Source organism: Microtus pennsylvanicus, chromosome 9, assembly GCF_037038515.1.
Source record: "Microtus pennsylvanicus isolate mMicPen1 chromosome 9, mMicPen1.hap1, whole genome shotgun sequence".
NCBI lineage: Eukaryota > Metazoa > Chordata > Mammalia > Rodentia > Cricetidae > Microtus > Microtus pennsylvanicus.
The window spans coordinates 110,272,740-110,295,119 of NC_134587.1; positions in this window are offsets into that span (position 1 = coordinate 110,272,740).

The window sequence follows — 22,380 nt, forward strand, 5'->3', positions numbered from 1 at the left end:
CTTGAACACATTGGCACAGGAGAACGCTTGCTAAATAGAACCCCAGTAGCACAGACACTGAGAGAAAAAGAAAAAAAAGAAAAAAGAAAAAAAAAAGAAAAACAAAACAAAAAAAACAACAAAGAAAAAAACTAAAGAGAGAAAAAAAAGAAAAAAAAAGAAAAGAAGAAGAAGAAAAAAAAAAGAAAAAAAGAAAAAAAGAAAAAAAAAGAAAGAAAAAAGAAAAAAAAAGAAAAAAAAACAGACACTGAGAGAAACAATTAATAAGTGAGACCTCCTGAAACTGAAAAGCTTCTGTAAAGCAAAGAACATGGCCAACAAGACAAAACGACGGCCTTACAGAATGGGAAAAGACCTTCACTAATCTCCAAAATACACAAAGAAGTCGAGAAATTGGTCATCCAAAGAACAAATAATCCAATTTTAAAAAATGGAGTACAGACCTAAACAGAGAACTCTCAACAGAGGGATCTAAAATGGTTGAAAGACACTTAAATGTATTTAGTGATTATATTTCTTTTCCCTTAGGGATAAAGAAATGGAGAAGTTCTTTGAAGCAGTAAGTCACAAAAACACCAGGCCGTTAAACTTCAGCTACAGGGAAACCCTGTCTCGTGGAAAAACAAAACAACAACAACAACAAAAAAAAAAATCCTGAAGCCAGTGATCATTGCAAACATCTGTATGTTCCGATACTGAGCCTGAGCAAGTTAGAGTGTCACAGATTTGCTGCAATTCATTGCAAATTTCATGTGGATCACAAATCCTGCTCAAGTTACAGCTGTTAGTGTCAGTGTGAACCTTGACACCATCTCTACTGGATTCCTGTCAGCTGGGCTCCGGTCTGCTAGAAAAGCAGAAGAACTAAGGTACCGTAATTAACCTCTTCTGTGCCCCACCTGCAAGAACACTCTGTAAGCTACAGTTCTGAAAACAGCCTGGTCCTGGCATAAGAACAGACAGGAGGACCAATGGAACCAAATAGAAGACCCGGATATCGATCCACACATTTTCGAACACCTGATCTTTGATAAAGAAGTCAAAAATATCCAATAGAAAAAAAAAGAAAGCATGTGAGTTCAAGACCAGCCTGGTCTACAAGAGCTAGTTCCAGGACAGGCTCCAAAAAAATAAAACTACAGAACAACCCTGTCTCGAAAAAAAAAAAGAAAGAAAGAAAGAAAGAAAGAAAGAAAGAAAGAAAGAAGAAAAAGAAAACAGTGCTGTCCTCGAAAATGCCCTCTCCCTTTGAACACGGCCCCTCCTTTGGGCTGAGTTTCCCACACAGCTCTGATGCTGCAGGAGGATGCCGAGGGCCCAGTTGTTGCCTGTATCTGTGCCTTGGCAGCAGCTATTCATGTCTTGCCACTCAGAGTCAAATTCCCTTAAGTTTAGCCTTCCCTAAGTGCTTATTCACTTCAGAAGACTCAACCCTCATCTTCCATGTCCTCCTGGCCTAATTTCTCATATTACTGTTTTACTGAGTATGAATCAGTAATATGAGATGTTCAGGAGAGGGAGGAAGGGTCATTCATGAAAAAAGTGAGTGTTCAACTAACTAACTCCCCATGGGTTCAGGAAGTAGTGAGAAGATATTAATGAAGCAGAGAGAAATTTCTGGTTTTGGAAGGAGGAAATCCTGAATGGCTCCCTCTGTGTCGGAGGAGAGACTCCTGGAAAGGAAACCTCAGGTTCCGGTTGGTCGGTCGGTCGGTCGGTCGGTCGGTCGGTCAGTTCGGGGAGAAATATCAGCAAGGAGGTAAAGGCCGTGCCTCACGACATCAGCAGTCCCTTCTCTGGAAATTCCACGGTATCCCAGAGAGCTCTTGGAATTTTGTGATGTCACTCGTGTCCTAGAAACGCCAACTGCCCTCAAGACACACTCTCTCGGTGCCTATAAGACTCGGTTCTAGACATGTTGTCTAGAGAATGGAGATCGTTCGTGGAGAGGCCAGAGGGAGGAAGAAGAAAGCTGGCCTCAGATCTCACAGGAAAACATGGAGAAATAATTAGTGGTCCTGGGGAAGACGAAGTGAGTTCACCACTAGCAGGGACTAGAGAGATTTCTGGATGTGATGGCTTTGAGACTTCCAGGGCTAGGGCTCAGGAACTGGGAGGTTTCTGGGATGAAACAGGTCTGTCTGCCTTGTTTCTCTGAGTTCCTAAAGGGCCAACCCACATCAAAGATTCACGATAGTTGATTTGACAAAGTCGGGAATTGACAAGGAGTGCGGAAGGAGTCAGTGAGATTTCAATACCAGCACTGACTGCACATCATCACCCCCCCCCCCCCCCCGGTCCTTTTCGTTGTGTAGCAATAATAATAGAGAAAGGGGAGTAGCGCTCTGCCAAAGCCCGTATTTTACCATGCCTTATATCACAGCCATTAGCAGGGTTGAGGCATCAAGTGCTGCAGTCAGTCCGACTCCTGTGACCCCCCCTAAGGTTTCTGGCTTCCCAGTTTTGAGTGACACCATGGTCTCCAGTTCAGCTTGAGAGCTCTTTAAGAGCCAATGGAGGAGAGAGTGGAAAGAGACTGCCATTTTTTTCTTTTTCCTTTTCTTTCTTTCTTTTGCTGTTTTGCTTTGTTTTTCAAGAAAGGGTTTCTTTGTGTATCTTGGGCTGTCCTAAAACTCACTCTGTAAATCAGGCCATCTTTGAATTCACAGAGATCTGTGTGTGTGCTGTGATTAAAGCCCGGCTGAGACTGCAATTTCTTGTTAGCTCTGGGTGTCCTGAGCTGTTAGTAAGTGACAATGGCTCTGTGTTGTGAATCTCTGTGAATCCAGACTATGTTATGTCCTTCAATGACATGAGTCTGAAGCATCAAGCACCCACCCACCCCTATACTCCCTGAGGTCTCTGAAGTCACACACAGCGCAGCCTCTATAGGTCTGAATAAGGCTTAGAAAGCTTTTCCCTGGTTCACCTGGTGCAGAGGAAACCAGGTAAGTTCTGAGAGACATGCACCACCTTCCTACAGAAAGAAGGGAGGACTGATTAGCTAATACCCACAGAGGGGGAAGCTCAAGTCTGGTATTTCAGACAGAACCTGCTTGGACAAAGTCTCATCTGTCAGTCACTTCCTGAGGGAAGGAGGGAGGGAGGGAGGGAGGGAGGAAGGAAGGACCACAATTATCTCTCCTCTGTGTCCTTTTTACGCTCTTTTCATGCTCTGATGAATATTGTGATTCAAGTTGGCCATGTCCCCTTTTCCACAGCATGTGCACTGTGGCTCTAGATCAAGGAATCAGTTTGTTTGTGTGTTTTGCTCTATCTAGGAGAAGCACCATAGCAGTTGCATACTGACTGAGAAATTTGATTTTTAGGAAATGATTTTTCATATCTGTGAGTGGTCTCTCCATAGATAGCCACTCATCTTTCTTTAAACTTGAGTATAGGAATGAATGATCCCTCCCTCCCTCCCTCTCTCCCTCTTCATGGGAATGAGTGTCTGCTCTTGCATTGAGGGCTCCCCAGTTCTCAGCATCTCCAGCCCAACCTGTCACAAGGTGATCACACATTTGCAAACTTGGGATATATTCTGCTGAAGTTTTGGGATAATGAATTTCATCAACTATGGGACTAACTTTGTTCTGACAGGACACTCACTCACAATCTCTCCTCATCACACCCACATAGTGTAACAACTTTGTGTTTCCTCCACAATGTGCTCATTTCTGTCAGGGAACTGAAAGCCGTCCAGCCAGCCAACACTATTTTTCCTTGTTTCTCATTTTGTTCTTATATTCTGTCTCTCCCCCCCCCGCCTGGAAAACTTTCAGAGTTCACTCTGCCCCCTGAGTAAAGGTGTTATGCTTCCTTTTATTGTATATTTAGTGTGTGTGTGTGTGTGTGTGTGTGTGTGTGTGTGTGTGAGAGAGAGAGAGAGAGAGAGAGGGAGAGAGAGAGAGAGATTCATTATGAAATCAAAAGTCAGTCAACAACAGCAAACTTTGTATTTATTTGTCCATCCACGTATTTGCTTGTTTACTTACTCACTCACTCATTCACTCACCCACTTCATTTATTATTTATTTATTTATTTGCAGTGGAAGACTTAATTCAGTAAGAATGATCAGAAGGGTAGGTAGGGTATCCTTGGGAAAAGAGTAAGGTATCACGATGACTTTCCCTTCCAAGAGGGAGCTTTCTAGTAAGACGTGAAACCACAGTTTCAAGGGCCCGCTTTCCACAAGTCCTTTTCCAAGGTCAGGCATTTCTTAGGTAAGCAAGGGTCTCCATTCATTCCCTTTGAGGAACTCTCAGGCCCTGCCCTGACATTAACCTCTGACTCGTGCCTATTGTCAAGGCCAATGGGACACTCCTCAGCCCCTCCCTGACCTGAGGTGACCTGAGAAGCCACACCCCACCCCAGTTCACAGGCCTCTCTTTATCTATCTATCTAACTAAGTAACTGTACAGCATAAAATGTGGAATCTCTTCTCAATGAAATGCTGTTGGCAGCCATTCGATGAATTTATTCTCATCTCAGATCCTGTCCAGCAGGGATGTCTTCTTTCCGTGTTTCTTCTTCTTTTGTATGTTGCAGTCAGTTCAGATGTGCTGGTATATGGTGAGAAAGAGAGAGAGAGAGAAATGGAATTGCTTTTTATTTATTTGAAGAGTTTTAATGATTTAATATTCAGCTATTTCCAGCCTTATTTACCAGCACATTTATTATTACCAGCGAGCACCTTCCTCTGAAAACATTGGAATCGCCCCCCATCTGTACATGTCATGCACGTGCGTGCATATGTGTGTGTGTGTGTGTGTGTGTGTGTGAGCGTGTGCGCATCCCATCTATCTATCTATCTATCTATCTATCTATCTATCTATCTATCTATCTATCTATCTATCTATGTATCACTTCATCAAATTCCATTTTAGGAGCTGCTATGCTGACCAGTGACATGGAGGCCACCATTTTCTTAGCCAGTGACAGTCAGGAGACAGAAAGAAGGAAAGAAAGGAAGAAAGGAAGAAAGAATCTACATTCCCAAAGAAAGAAAAAATTTAAGTAAATTTTAAAAAGTAAAAAAAAAATTAAGATAGTAAGTAAATACATACATAAAAATAGACATAAAGAATGAATAAATGAATAAAACTAAATAATAATTGAAACATTCAAAAAGTAAATGAGTCACGCTAAATCAGCAGATAAATAAACAGATATATGAAAGAAGATAAGGAAGTGAAGGAATGAATGAACAAGTAAGTAAGTAAGTAAGTAAGTAAGTAAGTAAATAACTAGGTGGGTCACTTTTTTTAAAGAAGCAAGTAAATGAGATGGGCTGAACAGATAAGTAAGTAAGTAAGTAAGCAAGCAAGCAAGCAAGCAATCGTGAAAAAAAAATGAGAGCCGGGCGATGGTGGCGCACGCCTTTAATCCCAGTACTCGGGAGGCAGAGGTAGGCGGATCTCTGTGAGTTTGAGACCAGCCTGGTCTACAGTGCTAGTTCCAGGACAGGCTCCAAAGCCACAGAGAAACCCTGTCTCGAAAAACCAAAAAAAAAAAAGAGAGACACATCCATTCAATCCATAAAAGACAAAACGTGGAAATAAACATGTAAACTGGTCGACCCACCCAAAGCAGGAGGGAGGTCTCTGTCCAGCAGGGCCGTCTTCTTTCCAAGTTGCAGTCAGTCAGATCTCTGGGCAAACAGAAAAAGAAAGCAATTGTTTTCTACTTGAACAGTTTTAATATTACTCAAATGAATTAATATTCAGCTATTTATTCCCAGCCTTATTTACAACTGGATGCCCACCGAGCACCTTCCTCTCATAGCTAGCCCCTTCTACCCCTGCCCCATCTGGACAGATAGACAGGATGTATGTATGTATGTATGTATGTATAAATAAATAAATAATAAAAAAGTAAAATAAAAATAAGTAAATAAATAAATTAAAAAAAAGTGTTTGGTGAGTGGGGCGTGTTGGCATAGAGAACAAAAGAGATAAACTAACCACCAACACATTGAAGAATGACATCAGTCAATCAAGACATGGAAAAAGACAACTGGTCGACCCAAGTTCACAAGGCCAACTGGTCGACCCCGGTACTTAGCATTTTAAGGCCAAATATTTAATCGGACAACTGGTCGACCCGCTTCCAGTCCGTCAAAAAAAAGGAAGTGCACAGAGACAACTGGTCGATCCGTCAGGTCTAGGAAGATATAATATATATTATACATTAAAAAAAAAAAAAAAGAGTCCAGCGGGACATCTGGTCGACCCGCCGCATCCCCGGGGAAAAAAATGGCCTCCCGCCCGGTGGGAGGGACTACTGGTCTACCCCGGTCCTTTGGAGAAGGAGGTGGAGAGGGGGGAAAAAAAAGTGCGCCCAACCTCCGCCGCCGACCTCCGCTCGCGCGCCGTGAAACTGGATTTACAATCACTTATGAGCTGCTGCCTTGTGGGGGTTACATCTCAGGAGCACAAGAACCCAATCTGTGCTGTACTCCCTGTCACCAAAAGAGGTCACTAGATCCCCACCATGTGGTTTCTGGACATTCCAGAAATTCCATCTCTCCAGTTCTCATTCTTTCATTGTTCCTCCTGCATGCCTGCATCTAGTGAGAGAGTGGGCACCGTTCCTCCCTGCTTCTGTGTATCTGTGTCTGTCACGTCCTGGATAGCCAGAGTGCCCGCCACCTACGCCTGAGAGATAGATGTACGCCTGAGAGATAGATGTGGCCGGCAGCCCTGGGGCTGGGGGAAAGGGAGAGAGTGGGTTCCCTGGAGAGCCTTGGGCAGAGGCTCTGTGGATACCCTGCAGGAGGCCGCACCGCCTCTGAGGAGCCCATGGGGGAGGGGAAAAGGGAAGGTCAACCAGACAGTCCTGCCTGGCTTTTGCTTTGCTTTGTTTTTGTTTTTGTTTGTTTGTTTTATTTTATTTTCTGGTACAGCTGTGACCAGGTCTGGATCCAGGACAGACTCCAAAGCTAGAGAGAAATCCTGTCTCAGAAAACAACAAGAACAACCAAAAAATAAATAAATACATAAACTAATAAATGAATGGATAGATAGCTAGATAGCCAGACACACACACACACACACACACACAGAGAGAGAGAGAGAGAGAGAGAGAGAGAGAGAGAGAGAGAGAGAGAGAGATGATAAAAACACCTCCAAGATCAGGGAGACCAAGGCAGGCAGATCACTGTGAGTTTAAGGCTCCCTTGTTCTGCAGATTGAGATTCAAGGCCAGGCAAAGTGACACAGAGAAACCCCGTTTTCAAAAAAAAAAAAAAAAAGGTGAGGGCTGGACAGAGATGGCTCTGTGGTTAAGAGTTCTGACTGCTCTTCCAGAGGACCCAGGTTCAATTCCTTACCACCCACATGGCAGTCAACAGCTGTCGGTAACTCCAAGATCGGACACCCTCAGATAGACATACATGCAGGCAAAACACCAATGACAATAAAATGAAAATAAATAAATTATTAGGAAAATAAATATATAGAAAAGGTGTTTAGTGCATGCCTTTAATCTCAGCACTAGGAGGCAGAGGCAGATGACTCTCTGTGAGTCTGAGGCCAGTCTTGTCTACAAAGTGAGTCCCAGGGCATACAAGGGTACACAACGAAACCTTATGTTGAACAACCACAAATAAGCAAACAAATAGAGAGATAATAACAATAAAAATATTTGAGAGTTCAAATAATTGACTTCATCCACAATAAAAGAATATAAAAATAAAAATATCAAATGCACTTGAACACATTGGCACAGGAGAACGCTTGCTAAATAGAACCCCAGTAGCACAGACACTGAGAGAAAAAGAAAAAAAAGAAAAAAGAAAAAAAAAAGAAAAACAAAACAAAAAAAACAACAAAGAAAAAAACTAAAGAGAGAAAAAAAAGAAAAAAAAAGAAAAGAAGAAGAAGAAAAAAAAAAGAAAAAAAGAAAAAAAGAAAAAAAAAGAAAGAAAAAAGAAAAAAAAAGAAAAAAAAACAGACACTGAGAGAAACAATTAATAAGTGAGACCTCCTGAAACTGAAAAGCTTCTGTAAAGCAAAGAACATGGCCAACAAGACAAAACGACGGCCTTACAGAATGGGAAAAGACCTTCACTAATCTCCAAAATACACAAAGAAGTCGAGAAATTGGTCATCCAAAGAACAAATAATCCAATTTTAAAAAATGGAGTACAGACCTAAACAGAGAACTCTCAACAGAGGGATCTAAAATGGTTGAAAGACACTTAAATGTATTTAGTGATTATATTTCTTTTCCCTTAGGGATAAAGAAATGGAGAAGTTCTTTGAAGCAGTAAGTCACAAAAACACCAGGCCGTTAAACTTCAGCTACAGGGAAACCCTGTCTCGTGGAAAAACAAAACAACAACAACAACAAAAAAAAAAATCCTGAAGCCAGTGATCATTGCAAACATCTGTATGTTCCGATACTGAGCCTGAGCAAGTTAGAGTGTCACAGATTTGCTGCAATTCATTGCAAATTTCATGTGGATCACAAATCCTGCTCAAGTTACAGCTGTTAGTGTCAGTGTGAACCTTGACACCATCTCTACTGGATTCCTGTCAGCTGGGCTCCGGTCTGCTAGAAAAGCAGAAGAACTAAGGTACCGTAATTAACCTCTTCTGTGCCCCACCTGCAAGAACACTCTGTAAGCTACAGTTCTGAAAACAGCCTGGTCCTGGCATAAGAACAGACAGGAGGACCAATGGAACCAAATAGAAGACCCGGATATCGATCCACACATTTTCGAACACCTGATCTTTGATAAAGAAGTCAAAAATATCCAATAGAAAAAAAAAGAAAGCATGTGAGTTCAAGACCAGCCTGGTCTACAAGAGCTAGTTCCAGGACAGGCTCCAAAAAAATAAAACTACAGAACAACCCTGTCTCGAAAAAAAAAAAGAAAGAAAGAAAGAAAGAAAGAAAGAAAGAAAGAAAGAAAGAAGAAAAAGAAAACAGTGCTGTCCTCGAAAATGCCCTCTCCCTTTGAACACGGCCCCTCCTTTGGGCTGAGTTTCCCACACAGCTCTGATGCTGCAGGAGGATGCCGAGGGCCCAGTTGTTGCCTGTATCTGTGCCTTGGCAGCAGCTATTCATGTCTTGCCACTCAGAGTCAAATTCCCTTAAGTTTAGCCTTCCCTAAGTGCTTATTCACTTCAGAAGACTCAACCCTCATCTTCCATGTCCTCCTGGCCTAATTTCTCATATTACTGTTTTACTGAGTATGAATCAGTAATATGAGATGTTCAGGAGAGGGAGGAAGGGTCATTCATGAAAAAAGTGAGTGTTCAACTAACTAACTCCCCATGGGTTCAGGAAGTAGTGAGAAGATATTAATGAAGCAGAGAGAAATTTCTGGTTTTGGAAGGAGGAAATCCTGAATGGCTCCCTCTGTGTCGGAGGAGAGACTCCTGGAAAGGAAACCTCAGGTTCCGGTTGGTCGGTCGGTCGGTCGGTCGGTCGGTCGGTCAGTTCGGGGAGAAATATCAGCAAGGAGGTAAAGGCCGTGCCTCACGACATCAGCAGTCCCTTCTCTGGAAATTCCACGGTATCCCAGAGAGCTCTTGGAATTTTGTGATGTCACTCGTGTCCTAGAAACGCCAACTGCCCTCAAGACACACTCTCTCGGTGCCTATAAGACTCGGTTCTAGACATGTTGTCTAGAGAATGGAGATCGTTCGTGGAGAGGCCAGAGGGAGGAAGAAGAAAGCTGGCCTCAGATCTCACAGGAAAACATGGAGAAATAATTAGTGGTCCTGGGGAAGACGAAGTGAGTTCACCACTAGCAGGGACTAGAGAGATTTCTGGATGTGATGGCTTTGAGACTTCCAGGGCTAGGGCTCAGGAACTGGGAGGTTTCTGGGATGAAACAGGTCTGTCTGCCTTGTTTCTCTGAGTTCCTAAAGGGCCAACCCACATCAAAGATTCACGATAGTTGATTTGACAAAGTCGGGAATTGACAAGGAGTGCGGAAGGAGTCAGTGAGATTTCAATACCAGCACTGACTGCACATCATCACCCCCCCCCCCCCCCCCCGGTCCTTTTCGTTGTGTAGCAATAATAATAGAGAAAGGGGAGTAGCGCTCTGCCAAAGCCCGTATTTTACCATGCCTTATATCACAGCCATTAGCAGGGTTGAGGCATCAAGTGCTGCAGTCAGTCCGACTCCTGTGACCCCCCTAAGGTTTCTGGCTTCCCAGTTTTGAGTGACACCATGGTCTCCAGTTCAGCTTGAGAGCTCTTTAAGAGCCAATGGAGGAGAGAGTGGAAAGAGACTGCCATTTTTTTCTTTTTCCTTTTCTTTCTTTCTTTTGCTGTTTTGCTTTGTTTTTCAAGAAAGGGTTTCTTTGTGTATCTTGGGCTGTCCTAAAACTCACTCTGTAAATCAGGCCATCTTTGAATTCACAGAGATCTGTGTGTGTGCTGTGATTAAAGCCCGGCTGAGACTGCAATTTCTTGTTAGCTCTGGGTGTCCTGAGCTGTTAGTAAGTGACAATGGCTCTGTGTTGTGAATCTCTGTGAATCCAGACTATGTTATGTCCTTCAATGACATGAGTCTGAAGCATCAAGCACCCACCCACCCCTATACTCCCTGAGGTCTCTGAAGTCACACACAGCGCAGCCTCTATAGGTCTGAATAAGGCTTAGAAAGCTTTTCCCTGGTTCACCTGGTGCAGAGGAAACCAGGTAAGTTCTGAGAGACATGCACCACCTTCCTACAGAAAGAAGGGAGGACTGATTAGCTAATACCCACAGAGGGGGAAGCTCAAGTCTGGTATTTCAGACAGAACCTGCTTGGACAAAGTCTCATCTGTCAGTCACTTCCTGAGGGAAGGAGGGAGGGAGGGAGGGAGGGAGGAAGGAAGGACCACAATTATCTCTCCTCTGTGTCCTTTTTACGCTCTTTTCATGCTCTGATGAATATTGTGATTCAAGTTGGCCATGTCCCCTTTTCCACAGCATGTGCACTGTGGCTCTAGATCAAGGAATCAGTTTGTTTGTGTGTTTTGCTCTATCTAGGAGAAGCACCATAGCAGTTGCATACTGACTGAGAAATTTGATTTTTAGGAAATGATTTTTCATATCTGTGAGTGGTCTCTCCATAGATAGCCACTCATCTTTCTTTAAACTTGAGTATAGGAATGAATGATCCCTCCCTCCCTCCCTCTCTCCCTCTTCATGGGAATGAGTGTCTGCTCTTGCATTGAGGGCTCCCCAGTTCTCAGCATCTCCAGCCCAACCTGTCACAAGGTGATCACACATTTGCAAACTTGGGATATATTCTGCTGAAGTTTTGGGATAATGAATTTCATCAACTATGGGACTAACTTTGTTCTGACAGGACACTCACTCACAATCTCTCCTCATCACACCCACATAGTGTAACAACTTTGTGTTTCCTCCACAATGTGCTCATTTCTGTCAGGGAACTGAAAGCCGTCCAGCCAGCCAACACTATTTTTCCTTGTTTCTCATTTTGTTCTTATATTCTGTCTCTGGAAAACTTCAGAGTTCACTCTGCCCCTGGAGTAAGAGGTGTGATGCTTCCTTGAATGTATCAATTTAGAAGTTGTGTGTGTCTTGTGAGGTGGTGTGTGTGTGAGTGGTGAGCTATGAGAGAGAATCATGAAGAGGAGAGAGGGAGGAGAGGAGAGAGATTCATTATGAAATCAAAAGTCAGTCAACAACAGCAAACTTTGTATTTATTGTCCATCCACGTATTTGCTTGTTTACTTACTCACTCACTCATTCACTCACCCACTTCATTTATTATTTATTTATTTATTTGCAGTGGAAGACTTAATTCAGTAAGAATGATCAGAAGGGTAGGTAGGGTATCCTTGGGAAAAGAGTAAGGTATCACGATGACTTTCCCTTCCAAGAGGGAGCTTTCTAGTAAGACGTGAAACCACAGTTTCAAGGGCCCGCTTTCCACAAGTCCTTTTCCAAGGTCAGGCATTTCTTAGGTAAGCAAGGGTCTCCATTCATTCCCTTTGAGGAACTCTCAGGCCCGGCCCTGACATTAACCTCTGACTCGTGCCTATTGTCAAGGCCAATGGGACACTCCTCAGCCCCTCCCTGACCTGAGGTGACCTGAGAAGCCACACCCCACCCCAGTTCACAGGCCTCTCTTTATCTATCTATCTAACTAAGTAACTGTACAGCATAAAATGTGGAATCTCTTCTCAATGAAATGCTGTTGGCAGCCATTCGATGAATTTATTCTCATCTCAGATCCTGTCCAGCAGGGATGTCTTCTTTCCGTGTTTCTTCTTCTTTTGTATGTTGCAGTCAGTTCAGATGTGCTGGTATATGGTGAGAAAGAGAGAGAGAGAGAAATGGAATTGCTTTTTATTTATTTGAAGAGTTTTAATGATTTAATATTCAGCTATTTCCAGCCTTATTTACCAGCACATTTATTATTACCAGCGAGCACCTTCCTCTGAAAACATTGGAATCGCCCCCCATCTGTACATGTCATGCACGTGCGTGCATATGTGTGTGTGTGTGTGTGTGTGTGTGTGAGCGTGTGCGCATCCCATCTATCTATCTATCTATCTATCTATCTATCTATCTATCTATCTATCTATCTATCTATCTATGTATCACTTCATCAAATTCCATTTTAGGAGCTGCTATGCTGACCAGTGACATGGAGGCCACCATTTTCTTAGCCAGTGACAGTCAGGAGACAGAAAGAAGGAAAGAAAGGAAGAAAGGAAGAAAGAATCTACATTCCCAAAGAAAGAAAAAATTTAAGTAAATTTTAAAAAGTAAAAAAAAAATTAAGATAGTAAGTAAATACATACATAAAAATAGACATAAAGAATGAATAAATGAATAAAACTAAATAATAATTGAAACATTCAAAAAGTAAATGAGTCACGCTAAATCAGCAGATAAATAAACAGATATATGAAAGAAGATAAGGAAGTGAAGGAATGAATGAACAAGTAAGTAAGTAAGTAAGTAAGTAAGTAAGTAAATAACTAGGTGGGTCACTTTTTTTAAAGAAGCAAGTAAATGAGATGGGCTGAACAGATAAGTAAGTAAGTAAGTAAGCAAGCAAGCAAGCAAGCAATCGTGAAAAAAAAATGAGAGCCGGGCGATGGTGGCGCACGCCTTTAATCCCAGTACTCGGGAGGCAGAGGTAGGCGGATCTCTGTGAGTTTGAGACCAGCCTGGTCTACAGTGCTAGTTCCAGGACAGGCTCCAAAGCCACAGAGAAACCCTGTCTCGAAAAACCAAAAAAAAAAAAAGAGAGAGACACATCCATTCAATCCATAAAAGACAAAACGTGGAAATAAACATGTAAACTGGTCGACCCACCCAAAGCAGGAGGGAGGTCTCTGTCCAGCAGGGCCGTCTTCTTTCCAAGTTGCAGTCAGTCAGATCTCTGGGCAAACAGAAAAAGAAAGCAATTGTTTTCTACTTGAACAGTTTTAATATTACTCAAATGAATTAATATTCAGCTATTTATTCCAGCCTTATTTACAACTGGATGCCCACCGAGCACCTTCCTCTCATAGCTAGCCCCTTCTACCCCTGCCCCATCTGGACAGATAGACAGGATGTATGTATGTATGTATGTATGTATAAATAAATAAATAATAAAAAAGTAAAATAAAAATAAGTAAATAAATAAATTAAAAAAAAGTGTTTGGTGAGTGGGGCGTGTTGGCATAGAGAACAAAAGAGATAAACTAACCACCAACACATTGAAGAATGACATCAGTCAATCAAGACATGGAAAAAGACAACTGGTCGACCCAAGTTCACAAGGCCAACTGGTCGACCCCGGTACTTAGCATTTTAAGGCCAAATATTTAATCGGACAACTGGTCGACCCGCTTCCAGTCCGTCAAAAAAAAGGAAGTGCACAGAGACAACTGGTCGATCCGTCAGGTCTAGGAAGATATAATATATATTATACATTAAAAAAAAAAAAAAAAAAAAAAGAGTCCAGCGGGACATCTGGTCGACCCGCCGCATCCCCAGGGAAAAAAATGGCCTCCCGCCCGGTGGGAGGGACTACTGGTCTACCCCGGTCCTTTGGAGAAGGAGGTGGAGAGGGGGGAAAAAAAAGTGCGCCCAACCTCCGCCGCCGACCTCCACTTGCGCGCCGTGAAACTGGATTTTTTTTTTTTTTTTTTTTTTTTTGTTTTTTCGAGACAGGGTTTCTCTGTAGTTTTGGAGCCTGTCCTGGAACTAGCTCTTGTAGACCAGGCTGGTCTCGAACTCACAGAGATCCGCCTGCCTCTGCCTCCCGAGTGCTGGGATTAAAGGCGTGCGCCACCACCGCCCGGCGTGAAACTGGATTTACAATCACTTATGAGCTGCTGCCTTGTGGGGGTTACATCTCAGGAGCACAAGAACCCAATCTGTGCTGTACTCCCTGTCACCAAAAGAGGTCACTAGATCCCCACCATGTGGTTTCTGGACATTCCAGAAATTCCATCTCTCCAGTTCTCATTCTTTCATTGTTCCTCCTGCATGCCTGCATCTAGTGAGAGAGTGGGCACCGTTCCTCCCTGCTTCTGTGTATCTGTGTCTGTCACGTCCTGGATAGCCAGAGTGCCCGCCACCTACGCCTGAGAGATAGATGTACGCCTGAGAGATAGATGTGGCCTGCAGCCCTGGGGCTGGGGGAAAGGGAGAGAGTGGGTTCCCTGGAGAGCCTTGGGCAGAGGCTCTGTGGATTCCCTGCAGGAGGCCGCACCGCCTCTGAGGAGCCCATGGGGGAGGGGAAAAGGGAAGGTCAACCAGACAGTCCTGCCTGGCTTTTGCTTTGCTTTGTTTTTGTTTTTGTTTGTTTGTTTTATTTTATTTTCTGGTACAGCTGTGACCAGGTCTGGATCCAGGACAGACTCCAAAGCTAGAGAGAAATCCTGTCTCAGAAAACAACAAGAACAACCAAAAAATAAATAAATACATAAACTAATAAATGAATGGATAGATAGCTAGATAGCCAGACACACACACACACACAGAGAGAGAGAGAGAGAGAGAGAGAGAGAGAGAGAGAGAGAGAGAGAGAGAGAGATGATAAAAACACCTCCAAGATCAGGGAGACCAAGGCAGGCAGATCACTGTGAGTTTAAGGCTCCCTTGTTCTGCAGATTGAGATTCAAGGCCAGGCAAAGTGACACAGAGAAACCCCGTTTTCAAAAAAAAAAAAAAAGGTGAGGGCTGGAGAGAGATGGCTCTGTGGTTAAGAATTCTGACTGCTCTTCCAGAGGACCCAGGTTCAATTCCTTACCACCCACATGGCAGTCAACAGCTGTCGGTAACTCCAAGATCGGACACCCTCAGATAGACATACATGCAGGCAAAACACCAATGACAATAAAATGAAAATAAATAAATTATTAGGAAAATAAATATATAGAAAAGGTGTTTAGTGCATGCCTTCAATCTCAGCACTAGGAGGCAGAGGCAGATGACTCTCTGTGAGTCTGAGGCCAGTCTTGTCTACAAAGTGAGTCCCAGGGCATACAAGGGTACACAACGAAACCTTATGTTGAACAACCACAAATAAGCAAACAAATAGAGAGATAATAACAATAAAAATATTTGAGAGTTCAAATAATTGACTTCATCCACAATAAAAGAATATAAAAATAAAAATATCAAATGCACTTGAACACATTGGCACAGGAGAACGCTTGCTAAATAGAACCCCAGTAGCACAGACACTGAGAGAAAAAGAAAAAAAAGAAAAAAGAAAAAAAAAGAAATACAAAACAAAAAAAAGAACAAAGAAAAAAACTAAAGAGAGAAAAAAAAGAAAAAAAAAGAAAAGAAGAAGAAGAAAAAAAAAAGAAAAAAAGAAAAAAAAGAAAAAAAAAAGAAAGAAAAAAGAAAAAAAAAGAAAAAAAAACAGACACTGAGAGAAACAATTAATAAGTGAGACCTCCTGAAACTGAAAAGCTTCTGTAAAGCAAAGAACATGGCCAACAAGACAAAACGACGGCCTTACAGAATGGGAAAAGATCTTCACTAATCTCCAAAATACACAAAGAAGTCGAGAAATTGGTCATCCAAAGAACAAATAATCCAATTTTAAAAAATGGAGTACAGACCTAAACAGAGAACTCTCAACAGAGGGATCTAAAATGGTTGAAAGACACTTAAATGTATTTAGTGATTATATTTCTTTTCCCTTAGGGATAAAGAAATGGAGAAGTTCTTTGAAGCAGTAAGTCACAAAAACACCAGGCCGTTAAACTTCAGCTACAGGGAAACCCTGTCTCGTGGAAAAACAAAACAACAACAACAACAAAAAAAAAAATCCTGAAGCCAGTGATCATTGCAAACATCTGTATGTTCCGATACTGAGCCTGAGCAAGTTAGAGTGTCACAGATTTGCTGCAATTCATTGCAAATTTCATGTGGATCACAAATCCTGCTCAAGTTACAGCTGTTAGTGTCAGTGTGAACCTTGACACCATCTCTACTGGATTCCTGTCAGCTGGGCTCCGGTCTGCTAGAAAAGCAGAAGAACTAAGGTACCGTAATTAACCTCTTCTGTGCCCCACCTGCAAGAACACTCTGTAAGCTACAGTTCTGAAAACAGCCTGGTCCTGGCATAAGAACAGACAGGAGGACCAATGGAACCAAATAGAAGACCCGGATATCGATCCACACATTTTCGAACACCTGATCTTTGATAAAGAAGTCAAAAATATCCAATAGAAAAAAAAAGAAAGCATGTGAGTTCAAGACCAGCCTGGTCTACAAGAGCTAGTTCCAGGACAGGCTCCAAAAAAAAAAAACTACAGAACAACCCTGTCTCGAAAAAAAAAAAGAAAGAAAGAAAGAAAGAAAGAAAGAAAGAAAGAAAGAAGAAAAAGAAAACAGTGCTGTCCTCGAAAATGCCCTCTCCCTTTGAACACGGCCCCTCCTTTGGGCTGAGTTTCCCACACAGCTCTGATGCTGCAGGAGGATGCCGAGGGCCCAGTTGTTGCCTGTATCTGTGCCTTGGCAGCAGCTATTCATGTCTTGCCACTCAGAGTCAAATTCCCTTAAGTTTAGCCTTCCCTAAGTGCTTATTCACTTCAGAAGACTCAACCCTCATCTTCCATGTCCTCCTGGCCTAATTTCTCATATTACTGTTTTACTGAGTATGAATCAGTAATATGAGATGTTCAGGAGAGGGAGGAAGGGTCATTCATGAAAAAAGTGAGTGTTCAACTAACTAACTCCCCATGGGTTCAGGAAGTAGTGAGAAGATATTAATGAAGCAGAGAGAAATTTCTGGTTTTGGAAGGAGGAAATCCTGAATGGCTCCCTCTGTGTCGGAGGAGAGACTCCTGGAAAGGAAACCTCAGGTTCCGGTTGGTCGGTCGGTCGGTCGGTCGGTCGGTCAGTTCGGGGAGAAATATCAGCAAGGAGGTAAAGGCCGTGCCTCACGACATCAGCAGTCCCTTCTCTGGAAATTCCACGGTATCCCAGAGAGCTCTTGGAATTTTGTGATGTCACTCGTGTCCTAGAAACGCCAACTGCCCTCAAGACACACTCTCTCGGTGCCTATAAGACTCGGTTCTAGACATGTTGTCTAGAGAATGGAGATCGTTCGTGGAGAGGCCAGAGGGAGGAAGAAGAAAGCTGGCCTCAGATCTCACAGGAAAACATGGAGAAATAATTAGTGGTCCTGGGGAAGACGAAGTGAGTTCACCACTAGCAGGGACTAGAGAGATTTCTGGATGTGATGGCTTTGAGACTTCCAGGGCTAGGGCTCAGGAACTGGGAGGTTTCTGGGATGAAACAGGTCTGTCTGCCTTGTTTCTCTGAGTTCCTAAAGGGCCAACCCACATCAAAGATTCACGATAGTTGATTTGACAAAGCCGGGAATTGACAAGGAGTGCGGAAGGAGTCAGTGAGATTTCAATACCAGCACTGACTGCACATCATCACCCCCCCCCCCCGGTCCTTTTCGTTGTGTAGCAATAATAATAGAGAAAGGGGAGTAGCGCTCTGCCAAAGCCCGTATTTTACCATGCCTTATATCACAGCCATTAGCAGGGTTGAGGCATCAAGTGCTGCAGTCAGTCCGACTCCTGTGACCCCCCTAAGGTTTCTGGCTTCCCAGTTTTGAGTGACACCATGGTCTCCAGTTCAGCTTGAGAGCTCTTTAAGAGCCAATGGAGGAGAGAGTGGAAAGAGACTGCCATTTTTTTCTTTTTCCTTTTCTTTCTTTCTTTTGCTGTTTTGCTTTGTTTTTCAAGAAAGGGTTTCTTTGTGTATCTTGGGCTGTCCTAAAACTCACTCTGTAAATCAGGCCATCTTTGAATTCACAGAGATCTGTGTGTGTGCTGTGATTAAAGCCCGGCTGAGACTGCAATTTCTTGTTAGCTCTGGGTGTCCTGAGCTGTTAGTAAGTGACAATGGCTCTGTGTTGTGAATCTCTGTGAATCCAGACTATGTTATGTCCTTCAATGACATGAGTCTGAAGCATCAAGCACCCACCCACCCCTATACTCCCTGAGGTCTCTGAAGTCACACACAGCGCAGCCTCTATAGGTCTGAATAAGGCTTAGAAAGCTTTTCCCTGGTTCACCTGGTGCAGAGGAAACCAGGTAAGTTCTGAGAGACATGCACCACCTTCCTACAGAAAGAAGGGAGGACTGATTAGCTAATACCCACAGAGGGGGAAGCTCAAGTCTGGTATTTCAGACAGAACCTGCTTGGACAAAGTCTCATCTGTCAGTCACTTCCTGAGGGAAGGAGGGAGGGAGGGAGGGAGGGAGGAAGGAAGGACCACAATTATCTCTCCTCTGTGTCCTTTTTACGCTCTTTTCATGCTCTGATGAATATTGTGATTCAAGTTGGCCATGTCCCCTTTTCCACAGCATGTGCACTGTGGCTCTAGATCAAGGAATCAGTTTGTTTGTGTGTTTTGCTCTATCTAGGAGAAGCACCATAGCAGTTGCATACTGACTGAGAAATTTGATTTTTAGGAAATGATTTTTCATATCTGTGAGTGGTCTCTCCATAGATAGCCACTCATCTTTCTTTAAACTTGAGTATAGGAATGAATGATCCCTCCCTCCCTCCCTCTCTCCCTCTTCATGGGAATGAGTGTCTGCTCTTGCATTGAGGGCTCCCCAGTTCTCAGCATCTCCAGCCCAACCTGTCACAAGGTGATCACACATTTGCAAACTTGGGATATATTCTGCTGAAGTTTTGGGATAATGAATTTCATCAACTATGGGACTAACTTTGTTCTGACAGGACACTCACTCACAATCTCTCCTCATCACACCCACATAGTGTAACAACTTTGTGTTTCCTCCACAATGTGCTCATTTCTGTCAGGGAACTGAAAGCCGTCCAGCCAGCCAACACTATTTTTCCTTGTTTCTCATTTTGTTCTTATATTCTGTCTCTCCCCCCCCCGCCTGGAAAACTTTCAGAGTTCACTCTGCCCCCTGAGTAAAGGTGTTATGCTTCCTTTTATTGTATATTTAGTGTGTGTGTGTGTGTGTGTGTGTGTGTGTGTGTGTGTGTGAGAGAGAGAGAGAGAGAGAGGGAGAGAGAGAGAGAGATTCATTATGAAATCAAAAGTCAGTCAACAACAGCAAACTTTGTATTTATTTGTCCATCCACGTATTTGCTTGTTTACTTACTCACTCACTCATTCACTCACCCACTTCATTTATTATTTATTTATTTATTTGCAGTGGAAGACTTAATTCAGTAAGAATGATCAGAAGGGTAGGTAGGGTATCCTTGGGAAAAGAGTAAGGTATCACGATGACTTTCCCTTCCAAGAGGGAGCTTTCTAGTAAGACGTGAAACCACAGTTTCAAGGGCCCGCTTTCCACAAGTCCTTTTCCAAGGTCAGGCATTTCTTAGGTAAGCAAGGGTCTCCATTCATTCCCTTTGAGGAACTCTCAGGCCCGGCCCTGACATTAACCTCTGACTCGTGCCTATTGTCAAGGCCAATGGGACACTCCTCAGCCCCTCCCTGACCTGAGGTGACCTGAGAAGCCACACCCCACCCCAGTTCACAGGCCTCTCTTTATCTATCTATCTAACTAAGTAACTGTACAGCATAAAATGTGGAATCTCTTCTCAATGAAATGCTGTTGGCAGCCATTCGATGAATTTATTCTCATCTCAGATCCTGTCCAGCAGGGATGTCTTCTTTCCGTGTTTCTTCTTCTTTTGTATGTTGCAGTCAGTTCAGATGTGCTGGTATATGGTGAGAAAGAGAGAGAGAGAGAAATGGAATTGCTTTTTATTTATTTGAAGAGTTTTAATGATTTAATATTCAGCTATTTCCAGCCTTATTTACCAGCACATTTATTATTACCAGCGAGCACCTTCCTCTGAAAACATTGGAATCGCCCCCCATCTGTACATGTCATGCACGTGCGTGCATATGTGTGTGTGTGTGTGTGTGTGTGTGTGAGCGTGTGCGCATCCCATCTATCTATCTATCTATCTATCTATCTATCTATCTATCTATCTATCTATCTATCTATCTATCTATGTATCACTTCATCAAATTCCATTTTAGGAGCTGCTATGCTGACCAGTGACATGGAGGCCACCATTTTCTTAGCCAGTGACAGTCAGGAGACAGAAAGAAGGAAAGAAAGGAAGAAAGGAAGAAAGAATCTACATTCCCAAAGAAAGAAAAAATTTAAGTAAATTTTAAAAAGTAAAAAAAAAATTAAGATAGTAAGTAAATACATACATAAAAATAGACATAAAGAATGAATAAATGAATAAAACTAAATAATAATTGAAACATTCAAAAAGTAAATGAGTCACGCTAAATCAGCAGATAAATAAACAGATATATGAAAGAAGATAAGGAAGTGAAGGAATGAATGAACAAGTAAGTAAGTAAGTAAGTAAGTAAGTAAGTAAATAACTAGGTGGGTCACTTTTTTTAAAGAAGCAAGTAAATGAGATGGGCTGAACAGATAAGTAAGTAAGTAAGTAAGCAAGCAAGCAAGCAAGCAATCGTGAAAAAAAAATGAGAGCCGGGCGATGGTGGCGCACGCCTTTAATCCCAGTACTCGGGAGGCAGAGGTAGGCGGATCTCTGTGAGTTTGAGACCAGCCTGGTCTACAGTGCTAGTTCCAGGACAGGCTCCAAAGCCACAGAGAAACCCTGTCTCGAAAAACCAAAAAAAAAAAAGAGAGAGACACATCCATTCAATCCATAAAAGACAAAACGTGGAAATAAACATGTAAACTGGTCGACCCACCCAAAGCAGGAGGGAGGTCTCTGTCCAGCAGGGCCGTCTTCTTTCCAAGTTGCAGTCAGTCAGATCTCTGGGCAAACAGAAAAAGAAAGCAATTGTTTTCTACTTGAACAGTTTTAATATTACTCAAATGAATTAATATTCAGCTATTTATTCCCAGCCTTATTTACAACTGGATGCCCACCGAGCACCTTCCTCTCATAGCTAGCCCCTTCTACCCCTGCCCCATCTGGACAGATAGACAGGATGTATGTATGTATGTATGTATGTATAAATAAATAAATAATAAAAAAGTAAAATAAAAATAAGTAAATAAATAAATTAAAAAAAAGTGTTTGGTGAGTGGGGCGTGTTGGCATAGAGAACAAAAGAGATAAACTAACCACCAACACATTGAAGAATGACATCAGTCAATCAAGACATGGAAAAAGACAACTGGTCGACCCAAGTTCACAAGGCCAACTGGTCGACCCCGGTACTTAGCATTTTAAGGCCAAATATTTAATCGGACAACTGGTCGACCCGCTTCCAGTCCGTCAAAAAAAAGGAAGTGCACAGAGACAACTGGTCGATCCGTCAGGTCTAGGAAGATATAATATATATTATACATTAAAAAAAAAAAAAAAAAAAAAGAGTCCAGCGGGACATCTGGTCGACCCGCCGCATCCCCAGGGAAAAAAATGGCCTCCCGCCCGGTGGGAGGGACTACTGGTCTACCCCGGTCCTTTGGAGAAGGAGGTGGAGAGGGGGGAAAAAAAAGTGCGCCCAACCTCCGCCGCCGACCTCCACTTGCGCGCCGTGAAACTGGATTTTTTTTTTTTTTTTTTTTTTTTGTTTTTTCGAGACAGGGTTTCTCTGTAGTTTTGGAGCCTGTCCTGGAACTAGCTCTTGTAGACCAGGCTGGTCTCGAACTCACAGAGATCCGCCTGCCTCTGCCTCCCGAGTGCTGGGATTAAAGGCGTGCGCCACCACCGCCCGGCGTGAAACTGGATTTACAATCACTTATGAGCTGCTGCCTTGTGGGGGTTACATCTCAGGAGCACAAGAACCCAATCTGTGCTGTACTCCCTGTCACCAAAAGAGGTCACTAGATCCCCACCATGTGGTTTCTGGACATTCCAGAAATTCCATCTCTCCAGTTCTCATTCTTTCATTGTTCCTCCTGCATGCCTGCATCTAG